This window comes from Amphiprion ocellaris, chromosome 3 (assembly GCF_022539595.1).
Source record: "Amphiprion ocellaris isolate individual 3 ecotype Okinawa chromosome 3, ASM2253959v1, whole genome shotgun sequence".
Lineage (NCBI taxonomy): Eukaryota > Metazoa > Chordata > Actinopteri > Pomacentridae > Amphiprion > Amphiprion ocellaris.
Genome location: NC_072768.1, coordinates 6849126 through 6863217, shown reverse-complemented (window position 1 = coordinate 6863217; position 14092 = coordinate 6849126). Strand labels below are relative to the sequence as shown.

Here is a 14092-nt window from a genome sequence, read left to right as displayed (position 1 = left end):
ACAAAGTGCTGAACAGGTTTCTGTCTCACTCCAAGTGGAACACAAGAACATCTCCTTCCCCTGCCTAACTTCTCTGCCTCATTGTTCACTGTCCTTGATCTCTTTCTTTCTCACAACACCCAGCATGGTAAATTGTTAAAGTTTTTTGTTTTTTTAAACTCCCCCCTTGGCTCTATTATTTCAGAAAGACACACAACCAACCAAACTTACTTGCTAAAGAACAGCCTTTACTTTCTCACAGATTGAGTCTGCGCCCCGGGTTTCTGGTTCAACTGCTTCCAGCCCAAATGTCTCCTCTTATGATGCTCTTAATCCACACACTGCTCCCCTCTCAGTGGGGTCCTGCCAGTTTGGTCTCCACTGCTTTCTTGGTTTCCTTTTTGGTGGATGAGCCATGACGGAGCACTCAGCCCGAACACCTGCTGTTTCCTATCTTTGGACAAATAAGGCTCTGATCTGTTCTGGGTTTGCTGGGCCAGAATGCTCCGAGCTGGACCAATGCATCACGCTAATGCTCGCCTCAGGCCGGTTTGTTTAAAGGTCCACTGTGGGCCATCTGACCAGTATTTTAGAACATTAACATTCTTTGAAGAGCATGTGCTGATGGAGAGTTTCCAGCAACCTTTGCCTCTGAGACGATTTCTTGTTTTTCTGCCTCAGTGTCAAAGGTGTGTGTATAATTAAAATTTGCACTATGCAACAGTTTTAATGTAGATTTAACATAAATTATCATTCTCTGTTGGTGTGTGACCTTATGTGCTTGAGTGTCTTCAATGCCACTTCAACTTCACTATTCGTAATTAATTGCAGACAAACACATTTACTCTAGATAACAAGCGCTGTATAGTATATAGAATTATATCATAAAAAACATAGAAGAACAAAATATTCGAAGACTCATTTTCATCTTTTCCAGCCCTTCTCTTTCAGCTAAAACAGGCACATAACACTTTGTGGCAGAGGAAGAGGAGGATGGCTACAGAGCTACCAATCAACTCCCATCTTTGGTATTTCTTTTCTATAAATTGGCAGGTTTCAGCAACATGAGTGAAAATTAGTGCAGTTTTTAAAAAGTTAACACATGGTGAGCCCAGACCAGCATCTTCCTACTCAAGTCACAAACTAACACAGACATGCTCACATTAGTTTTAAGTCTTTCAGCAATAATCAGCTGAACACAAAAACCCGTTAATGCACTTTTAGTTTACATGATTATGGACTAAATCTACAGATTTTATTAAATGTAAAAAATTTATCAAAGCTTTACCTGAAACCAATATGAGGATTTAGTCTTCTAGTCAAGTGGATAACCATACAACATTTTTTTTTTAGTATGAAATCTCTTTTCACATTTGCTTAATGTGGCCAATTCAGACAACTGAAGCGTCATATTAGCTTTAGGTAAACGTTAAAAATGAGGACTATGAATTCTGTCATGCATCATTTACACTGAAATTGCACTAATAAGAAATCTTTTAATGGCCTTAAAGAACGAGGGGGAAGATTAGAGCAAGAAAATCCTGCCTCAGTGTTCATTTGGGCTCCTGACTATTGTTTTAAGACAGGCTTGAAAACTTATGATTCTGCCTTTCAACATGAAATATGCATATTACACTATCACCTTTGAAGGGCTATGGTTGATTTTTATAATTTAAGTAATAGAATTATTAAATTGTTAAGTGAGCGATGCTTTTTGATGTAGATTTTGCCGCCCATCTATTGGCCAGTCTGATGGAAGGGAATAAGGCTTGCAATGTATTTGAGTTTGTTTGACTTGGTAATGAGTGTGCACTCAAGATGAGCTCCTAAAAGAGAAACAAATTGTTCACGATGCTTTATGAGGGGCCCAAGCAGTTACTCAAACCCAATGACTCCTGCATCCTTTGTATGGGCCTGCCAAGAGCACCACCAACTTATGATGGGAGAAACTAAACTGAAGCACAAAGAGTTTGTTATTGTTCTAAATATTTAAGAAATCAGCAAAAATCTGAATTCACTGATACATTCATATCCTTTATGGGTTAATAAAAAGATAAGATTGTTAAGAATGTTTTCTTTTCTTAGTTTTTATGTTTATTTTGTACATTTAAATACAAATTATGATTAAAATGTCTCATGTCATTTAATATTCAAGTCAATGCCAGTTTTTTTTTGCAGAGTTTTGGCCTCCTCCATACACTCATCAAAGTTGAAAAGGCTTAAAAGACGTCACTGTTTTAATGTTTTCAAGCCTGAATTGAAGTGACAACAGGTGCCTCGTAAAATGCAGCTTATTTCTGTTGCTGTTTTTTCATTTTACAAGACCTAAAACCATCAAATGATATTTTAAATTCCAGAAAACGTATTCATCTCTTACTCACACTGTTTTTGCAGAATTCGCAGCCACCTCAGAATGAATCATTGCTCGGCAGAAACATGAGCACCTTTTGTGAGCGCACGGCCAATTGTTCAGTTTTTGGTAGCGCTTGTTGTGTAACCTTTTCAAATAGGTTTTGTTTTTATTCACTTTTAGAATACATAACAAGGACAGAACAAAACAGGACAAAATTGCTAACCAGTGTTCCCTCAAATTTTTCATGAGTCTGAGCAAACACACAAACTCCCTGAGCGTTCCTTGGACCACTGTGAGCAACATCAGACGTGTGCACTGTGGTCACACCAGCATCACATCCATTCAAGTTACATGGTTCATTAAAAGAATCAAATTACAGCATTTACATTTCTGTTAAAACACTTTGACAACAGGAGCCAGTTGAAGGCTGCAGTGATTTTAGTGACACTACAATGTATAAGAGTGAAGTTATTGAATATTTGTCTCTCTTTACTGTTGCAGCGGTTTTGCAAATTGCAGACGGACCCTGTTCACTCCATAGACACCAATGTTATTCCTGTAGCTTGAAAGACAGCTACTTTTGATAAAACTGGGCTTGAAGCACATTGTCTGCCTTGCAACAATGGGAAAGAGGCACCGTTTATGTTTTGACAACCTATATCTAATGAGTTATTGATGCTGGAAGCCCGAATCTGTGAATATCTTTCCAACTTTACTGAACTTGGGGTCACTACCACCTAAGGAGTGATATATTTAATTTTGAAAAAAGCATTTAGCCATACTTAAAGCTTTAAGTGCTTTATTAACACGGAACTAAAAATTTTGTATTGTTTTATTGTCACAGGTTCTGTCTGAAAAGAGGTGGCATCATTTTAAACAGTGAAATCAAACTAATAAAATGTAATGACCAACCAGTGAGCAATACTGGATTCTGCAAAAACATAAACAACTTTTTTAAAAATCTAAATCTTATCTTAACACAGTTAAGGTATTAACTTATTTTTGTGTGTATGCATGTATTTATTGATTTATTTAGTACTGTTAACATATCAGAGTTCTGAGTGAATTTTTCTTAAGATAGACAAAGGTCATTTATTGATTACATATAGGCTGTTAAATGTTTATTAAATACTAAAAAGCATTTTAAAAAAAACAACTTAGGCATTTATTGAGTCACTAAAATACTGTAGAGTACAGACCACATCAGCATGATTATAAGCATCCTCTGGTAAATTAACAACCAGATACTGATGTCTCTCACCATATGGACTTCAGGAGATGACTGGGGGATGATAAACTGTGACCTACTGGTTGGGTTCTCTCTGTTCTCATGTTTCTTACATGTTTGTCCCTGACAGCCGGGTCCTAATGTTTTTTGAGCAACACACCATACTATGACGTTTTTAAAATGATGGTTCTACTATGGAACCAGTTTGACATGTTCAAGTGTTCTTTGTGTGAAAACTCAGAGATTTCAGGTATCAGAAGGTGGTTTTCAACTTTCTTTGTTAACTTTCTGCTTCAACTTTAAACTAAATTTCCTTCACTAACCCAGCCCTCTGGACTTCCAGTAAGCTGTGTTCCTATTGGCTGTCCAGGTGGCTGCTTGGCATTATCAGGAACACCTGAGCAGCTCAGTGTCTTCCTGCTTTATTTAGCTGCAGACAAACATTTCCTCTGCTTCTCTCCACTGAACTGGGTTTGGCTCCGTTGCTTTAGGTTGTTCTTTAGGCGTTGGCTTGCAGCTTCCAGCAGTAAAATCGTCTTTAATGTGTTTCTTGGTGTGTTTTAGGGCTTTGTACTGGATAGTTGTCTTGGTAAAGGTGGTTCTTTAGCCACAGTTAGCACATGGTGCTAATGTCTGCAGTGATTAGTGGGTTTGGTACAGCTGAGTTGTGTCTTTATCTTGGCTGTAGTGAGTCTTCAGAGGTTTTTGGTCAGACACATTCTGTATTCTTGTTTGTCAACCAACGTTGGTTGTCCAGAAGGTAAGAGTTCCTGTCCTGATTCTCTGTTCTCAGAGGTTCTCTGGTAGGCTGCAGGAGACTTTAGCGTTTGGGTTGTGCTAGTTTGGTTTTTGTATGGTTTCATTTGGACGACTATCTTGAAGCCCCTCCATGTGGTTTAGTGAGGTTTTCTGCAACAGTTCTACAAAGCAACCTGCAGCAGAAGAGACTTTGAGAGTTTTTAGGAAGTTCTGGAGAGCAGACTTTAGAGCAGCAGAAACATTTATCAGCAGTTTGAGCAGGAGAAGGTGAGCTTCAGAGTAGAAATGAGATGGAAACCTTCTTGACCCGTGTGGTGAGGTCCTGTACCAAGAGTTTGAGCAGGTTGTGAAGAGTCTGTAGTTCTTTGGTCTGAAAGCACAAGAAGAGTCGACTCATTAAAGGAGAAAACAGGAGATATTGTTGGTTCTTCTGTCACTCTGCAGTTTCCAGTTTCCTTAGACTGAATATCAAGTTTATATTTTAAATGATTTACCATGTGAGCCCAAGAAGACTTCAATAAACTCCCTTCATCCCCTGGACACAACATATTTTATTATCCGTGTTAAATCTTTTTTTTGAAATGTTTTTGAGTATTAATCATAGTTTTAGCATAGTTTTTTCTCTTTGCTTGTTTAGTTTTGTCAACTGTGTAAAAGGTGCTAAACAAATAAAGTTGAATTGATAAACTGAATAACTGACTAACACATGATTGTGACAACAGAAGTATTTTCATTGTGATTTAAGGGTATGTTTCATTTTTAAGGTTGGGGTTAAAATCTTGACAGAAAAAGAAGATTAAAGAAATAAACTACATAACAAAAAGCAATTAACTCAAAGGAAAAAAATGTAATACAATAAAACTTTTCAAAAGTTTTACTATTAAAAAGATTTAAGAAATTTAAGATGTAATTTTCTAATTAAACATTATTTTTTTAATTAAATGTTTTGTCTTTTTAAAGGTTTAATAATCTAATTAAATGTTTTTCATTTTTTAAAATGTTTAATGTTCTTCTTGTTGAATTGTATTTTTAAATGTTTAATTATGGAAAATATTTTATCTGTACTTTTTAATATTTGTATTTTAAAAATTTTGTTTAATTTCATAATGACATGTATTGTATCTTGTTGAATTATCTCATTCAATAGTTTGTCTGTTTAATAGAGTTAAACATTAAATACAAATAAATATTTGAATTTTTAAAATACAAATATTAAAAATTACAGATAAAATATTTTCCATAATTAAACATTTAAAAAATACAATTCAACAAGAACATTAAACATTTTAAAAAATGCAAAACATTTAATTAGATTATTAAACCTTTAAAAAGACAAAATATTTAATTAAAAAATTTAATGTCTAATTAGAAAATTACATCTTAAAGACAATAAAACTTCAAATAGGAATTAAACAGAAAATACAATGAAGCATTTAAAAAGAAAATTAAACATTAAAAGGTGGTAAAACATTTAAAAAGAAAAACCTTAACAAAGATTTAATCAAAAAATTAAACATTGGGAAAGAAAAAGGAATTTTTCAAACAAGCCAATAAAACAACAAATTAAACAATTAAACATTAAAAAGACAAAACATTTCGAAATCAGACATTAGAAAAGAATAAAATGTGAGAAAAAAGCAAAACTAAACATTTAAGAAGAATCAAACTAAAGACAAAACATTTGAAAAGACACCAGTTAAACTTTAGAAGATCAAATTAAACAGAAGAGACAATAAAAGGATGAAAAAGAGCAAAAACAGATAAAGTTCTTAAAGCGTTTTCTAGTCTGAAATGAAAACATCAAGTTGTTTCTTCAAACATTTCCTCTTTCTATGTTCTTGATTTGATTGTGGACAGATTTACTAAGAACTCATTTAAGAAAACTGCTTTCCAGATAAAGTCTACTAGTAGTTGAAGGCATTGATCAAACTAATGTTACTTTCTGATCTCCACAAACTTTACTGTTCAGTGAAGAGAATCAAAGTTTGTTAAGGATTTCTAAAAAACCCACAGGTGAAGGTCTGAGAAGAACTCAGATGAATTGTCTAAATGTGAAATCAAGACTCATGGTCACAAGTTTTAAGGCTTCTGTTAAGCAGAAAGTTCAAACTAACAGAGAAGTACTGAGAAACTTCTAAAACTTCAGTCCTCAGAGTGTCTGAAGGTTCAAACTAACAAAGAAATACTGAGAAACTTTTAAGATTTCAGTCCTTGGACTGTCTAAGGGTTCAAACTAACAGAGAACTACACAGGAACTTAGAAGATTTCAGTCCTTGGACTGTCTGAAGGTTCAAACTAACAGAGAAGTACTGTGGGACTTAGAAAATTTCAGCCCTCAGACTGTGTGAAAGCTCAGGTCCTGAGGACTCGGGAGGTCTGGAGGCTTTGGAAAGTCTTGGAACTGAGGGTTCCACCCTCCAGCACAAAGGCTGAAGCCCAACCTCCTGAGAAAAACGGTCGAGTCGAGACTCGAGTTAAAAAAAAACTCGAAAACGACAAAAAGTAGATGATAAATGCGCAAAAAAAAGAAGAATTAGTATCTGAGCGAGTAGCTCAGGGGGATAAGAAGAGGACTACCAAGCGGAAGGTCGCAGGTTCAAGACTCACCCCCGGCCTTTTTCTTTGTTTGTCTTTGTCAGGATTTTGAAAAACTTTAAGAAGGGTCTGGTCTTGAACCAACGACCTGCAGCTCCATAGGCAAATCCTTAACTCACTGAGCTACAGATCAGATGAAAAGAAATAAATTCGTCGTCCCTTTGGCATCGTAGTTCCTGAAGTGACCACATGGGCAGAGCCAAGGCGGAGTCTGGGTGGAGTCAGGGCGGAGAGTAGGCGGGGAGGTGGGTGGTGGCCTCCCCCCCTCTACTCCCCCACCGCCCACCACACCTTCCCCCGCCCGACATGTTTTTCGAGTCTCCACGAGTTCTTCGAGTCTCCACGGGTTTTCCCGAGTTTCTGGAGTTTCCACGAGGTCAGAGGCAGAACAAGTTGTCATGAAGAGGTGTTGAAGTCGGCCAGGATGGACTGACTTTTTACAGCGACTAGAAGGAAGACCACTAGAAGAGCAGGTCTTTAACCACCATCCATAAAATCCATGGAGTCGCTCCAGAGAAATGAAGGGAGGTCAAATTTTATCAACCTCCATCCACATGTTCAACTTAATATCTTTACTTGGACATTTTTAGCACCACAAACCTTTAGTATCACACTTTATTTCATTTATTAGGACTTTAATGGAATCCACCAGCAGATTTACTTTTTGTTGACAAACTTTATTCTTGTCGTCGTGGGACTGCAGTATTTAAAACTGTTCCTTCTATTTGACCTCATGTTTATTAGTTTTAGTGGAGAAAGTTATTTTAATTGTCGATTAATCTCTTAAAAACCAAATAATAAATTGGGTTAGTCAAGAGCTTTAAATTTCTTACTTTGTCATATTTTAAGTATGACAAAAAAATATAAAAATATAGCATCTTGAGACAATTTGACCTGTAACTAGCGTTATATAAATAAAATAGAATTAAAATTGTATGTATCTTGTAATGTTGGAGTAATTCAGCCGTATATGTTGGAAAACACATTTTCTTTGTCCATTAATCTGTCATTTTCTCCAGTAATTCATTTCTTGTTTTGGTTTACAAAATGTCAAACCCAAATATATTCAGTTTACTGTCATAAAAACCAAAAAGATTTACATTCATGATGCAGGAATCAGGCAGTTTTTCACTTTTTATCTTAGTTTACTTTGATAATGTGTGAATTGTTGCAGCTTGTGAGCCATAAAAGGTTTTAATCTTTGGGGCCGAGTGTCAGAAAAACATTTACAAACCAACATCAACAAAGCACTCAACAAAGATTTGAACATCATTAAAGGGAAATCCAACTTTTGCATTACAATGTCTAATTAAAGGACATTTATTTCCAATGTAAATGTGTGATATTCATCCTCTGGAGCTTTCTCTTCACATCATCTTCCACCTGGACTGGTTTGGTCGGGAGCATGTGCAACAAACATTTGAAAAACTGCACTTTAACATCAATGAATGACACTGAAGTTTAATCTCTAAATAAATGAGACTGAGTCTGGATGTGCTGCTCTTTCATTAACTCCTAAGTTTAGGGAAAGTTCAAACAAAAGAGTTCAGATAAGACTTGAGAATGAGCTTATTTTGACCAAATATCTCAGACTTTCTGAGCTTCAGCACCTCTAGCAAGATAATTTAACAACAAGCAACTCAAGACATCCAGAAGTTGGCGAGAGTTAGCTTTAGCTGAGCCAAAGAACATGTGGGACGCTAACATAGCAAACATTTCAGACTTTTCTCTGTGAATTCTGAGAAATAATTTACTATTTAATGACAGAGCTACACATCTTAACTCAGTCTCATTAAAACAGACTCTAATTCAGTGTCATCCATCCATATTAAAGTGCAGTTACCCAAATGTTTGCTGCATGAGCTCCAACAGAACCTGTCCAGGTAGAAGGCCACTTTGACAAACAGGAAGTGGACGATTCCAAGCAGATTTATAGAAGGGGGAACCGGACTGTACTAAGTTTGGTCGAGTATAGAGGGGTGTTTTGTGTTTTTTTTAAGGTTGATAATGATTATTAGTGAGACATTTGGAGTAGATATTCATTTGCAGTAAATGAAAGTATTTAAAATCTTGAGTTAAACTTAGAACACAAACTCTAACAGAAAACTTTGTTGATACGTTTTTTGTTTACAGATGTTAAGTTAAAGGAGTTTATTCGTTATGTATAACCAATCAAATCACTCCAGAAGACAGAGCGACCACAGGTAGATCAAGGTTCAGAGCCAAAGTAGCACCATTTTTAAATGTATTTATTACCGTAAATCAATAAAAAATAAAATACTGACAATCAGTAAATCAGTCAGCCCACAATTACTACAATTCTACAATGTATGTCTCTTTCCTTTGACTTGTTATTTGTACAATATACGATGTATATGATGGTGTTTTTTCATACCAAAGGCTATACTATGATGTTTTCTAAGAGACATACGATGCTACTCTGGTTGTTCTGGCCCTGGGCCACTGCACTCCTCCTCTGTTGTTTTCTGGATTGTACTCAGCTGCATGCCTTCATCCACCCGGCCTCCGTTGACTCGTCCCGCCTGCCGTCTCTGGAGCTGGAGCTGGATTGGAACAGACCAAAGTACAGTCCAGTCACGATGCCAGCTGCCTCTCAAAAGGCTCCTTCATCTGGCAGCACTTCTTCTGAGGGGAAGCTAAGCTGGCCCAGCAGAACTTTGGAGATGTGTTCCAGTGGTTGGTGGATGTGTGGGGAGATAGAGAGGGACCTTTGAATTGTTCAGAAAGGAAAACAGGGAAGCCATTGGTAGTTTCAGTTTAGGGTGCTACTGCGGTGTGTTTTTGGGCTTTAAGAGGTGAACAGGAAGAGTTTTTTTTCGTATTGATTATCTTTTACTTTGTTCCTGGTTGGAATGCCCATCAATGTCAACATGAAGTTCACTTTTAGTTCTGTTGATTTATTTTTATTTTACTAACACCCATTTGTTTTTAACCCCCTCACATGTTGTGTTGTTGTAAACTTACTCTTTAAAATAAATTCTCGTCTAACCCTCTGGAAACCAGCGTTTGGACTGTTTTTGTGTTGCTCCTCACCTACTGACAGCTGTGGACTAAAGGCTATACTGTGACGTTTTTAGAGCGACATGCTATACTATGATGTTTGTTGGGTGACACGCTATACTATAGGCTATTTTAATTGACATATTACTGATGTTTTTTGTTTTAGTTTTTTTTAGCAACATATAAGAATTCGAACAGTTTTAAAAGTTACTATACTTTTACTTGTGCAATGAAATTATTCTATGGCATTTTTTAGATGACATATTATACTCTGATGTTTTCTTGAATTACATACTATTTTGACAATATACTGCACTATGACATTTTTTGAACCACATATCATACATGACAATTTTAGGCAACATCCTATCATTTTGCGCTTTTTGAACCAAATAATAATCTGTTTTTTTTTTCTTGTCAACATGCTGTACTATGAACTACAGGCCATACTATGTTATTCTTGAGTAAAGCATACTATACTTTGACATTTTCTGAACTACATCCTATACTATGGCGTTATACACAGAGTGCTTTGGTTACATGTTGATTTATAATCTAGATTTTTTTTTCTGTTTTGTTTTTTGACGGGATTACCACAGACCTGACTGTGAACACCGTTGACACCCACCTGAGGGAGACGCTGTCTAAGATCTCAAGGCTGCTTGGTCGTGGTCTTTCTGGCACGTACTCTTCCAAGATGAGCCTGGGAAGTTTAACACTGATGGAATGACACCAGGTCTAAGCCGACAAACTTCCAATTCCTCCTCAACCCATAGTCTCTGGGAAACCTACATGGAGTAAGAAAAGTAGACAGAGAAGTAATTAAGTCTGTACACAACATATTAAAAAGAAATCATGCTAATAAATTAAGTACAAAGAACCGAATTCGCCAATATATTGGAGACCAGAGCTATTTAATTTGATAAGTATAACCTTGTTTAGAACATTTCAATTATTTGAAGAGCAGTCCTAAAGAACTGCCTGTAATCCCAATCATAAAATGGGTTTGGAGGAAGAACATAGATGGTAATCTGGATATACATGAATTAGGCTTTATAACTACTGTACTATTACAAATGCTGATACTAGTTCTACGACTCTAACAGCTGTTTATACTACTACTGCTGCTTGTACTTTTAGTATTACTACTCCTGCTTGTACAACTATACTACAGCTACTATTAATCGTCTGGTATTTGCTTGTCAAGCTGCTAGCTCGCTTTAGCGTTTTGCTAGTGGCTAACTAGTTAGCTTTCATAGACTGGAAGCTCTCAACAAGATTTCATAATGAAAAAAGAGCCAAAAACTATTCTTACCTATGAAAAGTCATTCCAAGTTTCCTTGTCTCAATCGTACGACGCAGTGTGTAATTGTATGCAGCACAGTGAGACGGCATACTTCTTGTTTCCGTTTTCACGCCGTCTACATCAACGGAATGCACTGAAACTTTGCCCTCACTAGCTTAGCCTCGCTGTAGCACGCAGCTCAAAGGGGCGTGTCCTCTCTACTCATTCATATCTATGAGAACAACGATGGCTGCACATAAGGACGCCTGACGTGGATTAGCTGCGTAAATACCATTATATACAGTCTATGGTAAATACGTATGTGAATCGCATCATTGGCTGCAGCAGCCAGTCACCGGTCACTCACTGACTCACATTGAAAAATAGCACAGAATGAATTGCTACGTGTTTATTTTATTTACAATTTAGATTGGATTTTTTTTTTTTTGTGCGCAGATTTTGTGTCAGCAGTGCGCAATTGCGCACGCGCGCAGCTTAGAGGGAACAGTGTTGCTAACATAACCAAGAATTAACTTTGACGTTGGAATGATTCATTAAATAGGGCACTTCTGTGACCATTTTTGTGAGAAATCATTGTTGATGAATTCTGAGGGAATAAAAAATGACGATCCTTTATTATTACAGTAAATACACTCAGTGTACATTGCTTTTAATGTAGTGACAGGAAATTCATATTAACTCACAATATTGCATTATTGTTGTGTCCCTTTGAGTAAAGCAGAGAATAAATCACTATCATCCAACAATTTTGTTCTTGATCATTAATGATATAAGTAAGATGTAGAGGATTTTGTAGCATTCATGCTTTGACACTGACACCCAACTGTTTAATATCATTTATCAGATGCTGTAGCTCACTAACTGATAAAGCACATTCATGCTTGCTAAAGTTCCATCACTCACGTTGATGCTGACTTTGCCCTTGTTCTTATCAACTTCATTTGGAGCCCTTTCAGCTTTTAAACAATCAGGCAATATTTGCTGCTCATATTAGCAATTTACATTAACCCAACACCCCTAATTCACCTCACTCCTACTCCTATTATCATTTTCTTGTGACAGCAAGGGGCATGGAAGTGAATTTAAACACCCATGTACAGAATTAGTTGGTGTGCTGCCGTTTACCTTTATGATCTTGTACCAAAGTCAGACGTGAAATTTAGGAAATATGCGTTTGTTTATTGGCCTTGAAACAAGCTCATCGCCAGAGTTGTAATGCAAGAATGTTTTATTGCAAGTCTGGGCGACTCGTCATGGATATGCTCTTCTAGGTGACAGCAGGGAGCGCTTAAGTGTGATTGTTTGGTTTAAGCGTGAGAGAAAAATAGATATAGAGAAAGGCGGAGAGATAGGCATAGAGAGCCCCATTGGCATTACTACCCTCTAATCCTCTTTACGCTACACCTGGCTGGTATATTAATCACGCAGAAATGACCTAGATTTATTTCTCAGCACATTCATACTCACAGAAAAAAACAGAATGAAAGAGTTGGTTGAATTTTTGTTTTATGTGACTGCTGTTTTTTTTTTTCTCTGACAGCCCTGAATCTGAGAAAGCATAGATGTTCACTGTTGAAGACAGACAGGCTCTAACACTACAATAGTCACTTTGGTTCCAGTTGTTTCAGCTTCTTCAGTGGCTACATAATGAATACAATCTGTGCTTTCACAAAGAGGCTATAACATTGTCAACAAAAATTATACTGATGATGTCTTTTGATACTACACGCTTCAGAACGCTTCTCACCGAAGAAAACAGAAGAATCCTCAATTTCACACGTTTACAACTAACATAAGCCTGACGCAAGACCTATTTTTTCTTTCCTGTTTCTGTATTTAGACTACTTCACATGGGACTGTACCTCATTCTGTGATTCACTATTGCAATGCACAGCAACACCACTAATAAAATCCTTGCGGAGAGACAAATTTCAGTAGCTGCAACGAAGGTTAAGGTGGATAACTGAGCGAGTTTGGCGGGTCAATATATAACTGCAGGGCTTTTTGTAACATAGTTGACAGGTATCATAGTTGACTTTTCTGCTGTTTTCAGGCCTAAAATCAACATTGTCGTCTATAAACAAACACCACATGGCATTTTCACAGAAAAAAAATTATTATATATACAACTGAGTAAAATTGAAAGTTATTTATAAAGATATTGTAGTAAACCTGTTGACATGCCATAAATCCACACCTGACTCACACACTACTTTACATTAAATAACTCAGAAAGCCTTGGAAACTTGCCAGTCTTTTCTTCAGGAGGAAATGACATCATGTGGAGCAGGTCATGTGATCTGGAATTAACGCACTTCCTTGAGAGGTGTTTTTGTAATGGGTGATTTCTCGGACACAGATACAATTTGTTATTTTCCAGATAAAATTTGATATATTGCCAAAAAAGAAATATCTGTCATGATTATCTCAACTTCTTAAAAAGAACACAATCAAAACTATTTTTGAATAAGCTCATTTTATTATTGTTTAGCTAATTAGAATGTGGTTGTTATTGAATTCAAACGGTTATTTAGTTGACATTTTAGCGATATCCAGTCATTTTTTATTAATAAGTGAATGTTTCCATAATAAATAATTCTGGAATTTGAAAAGACATGATCATAATGAACGTAAAAAAAAAAACATGATTTTTTTTTTTTTTTTTTTTAAACTTTTAACCAAAATGTATGCAGATATATCCCATAGCCTTCAGAAGTTCCTCAATTATAAATTGACCCTGGCGCTGTTACTTTGCAAATGCAATCAGAGAAAACAGTGCAGGTGTTGTTTAATATGACAACAGCTGTCTGATGGTAAACTGCTCCTTCTGAACTACGCATCTCTGGAGACA

General features: G+C 36.4%; 1 long non-coding RNA gene across 1 annotated transcript; it reads right to left on the bottom strand.

Moving 5' to 3' along the window:
* Nucleotides 1-9147: 9147 nt before the first annotated feature.
* LOC129348192 (uncharacterized) lies at nt 9148-11446 on the bottom strand. The gene is made up of 3 exons (XR_008600666.1): nt 11251-11446; nt 10564-10723; nt 9148-9643 (listed from the first exon to the last, which is right to left on the bottom strand). It is a non-coding gene; the product is annotated as an uncharacterized LOC129348192 (long non-coding RNA).
* Nucleotides 11447-14092: the final 2646 nt, after the last annotated feature.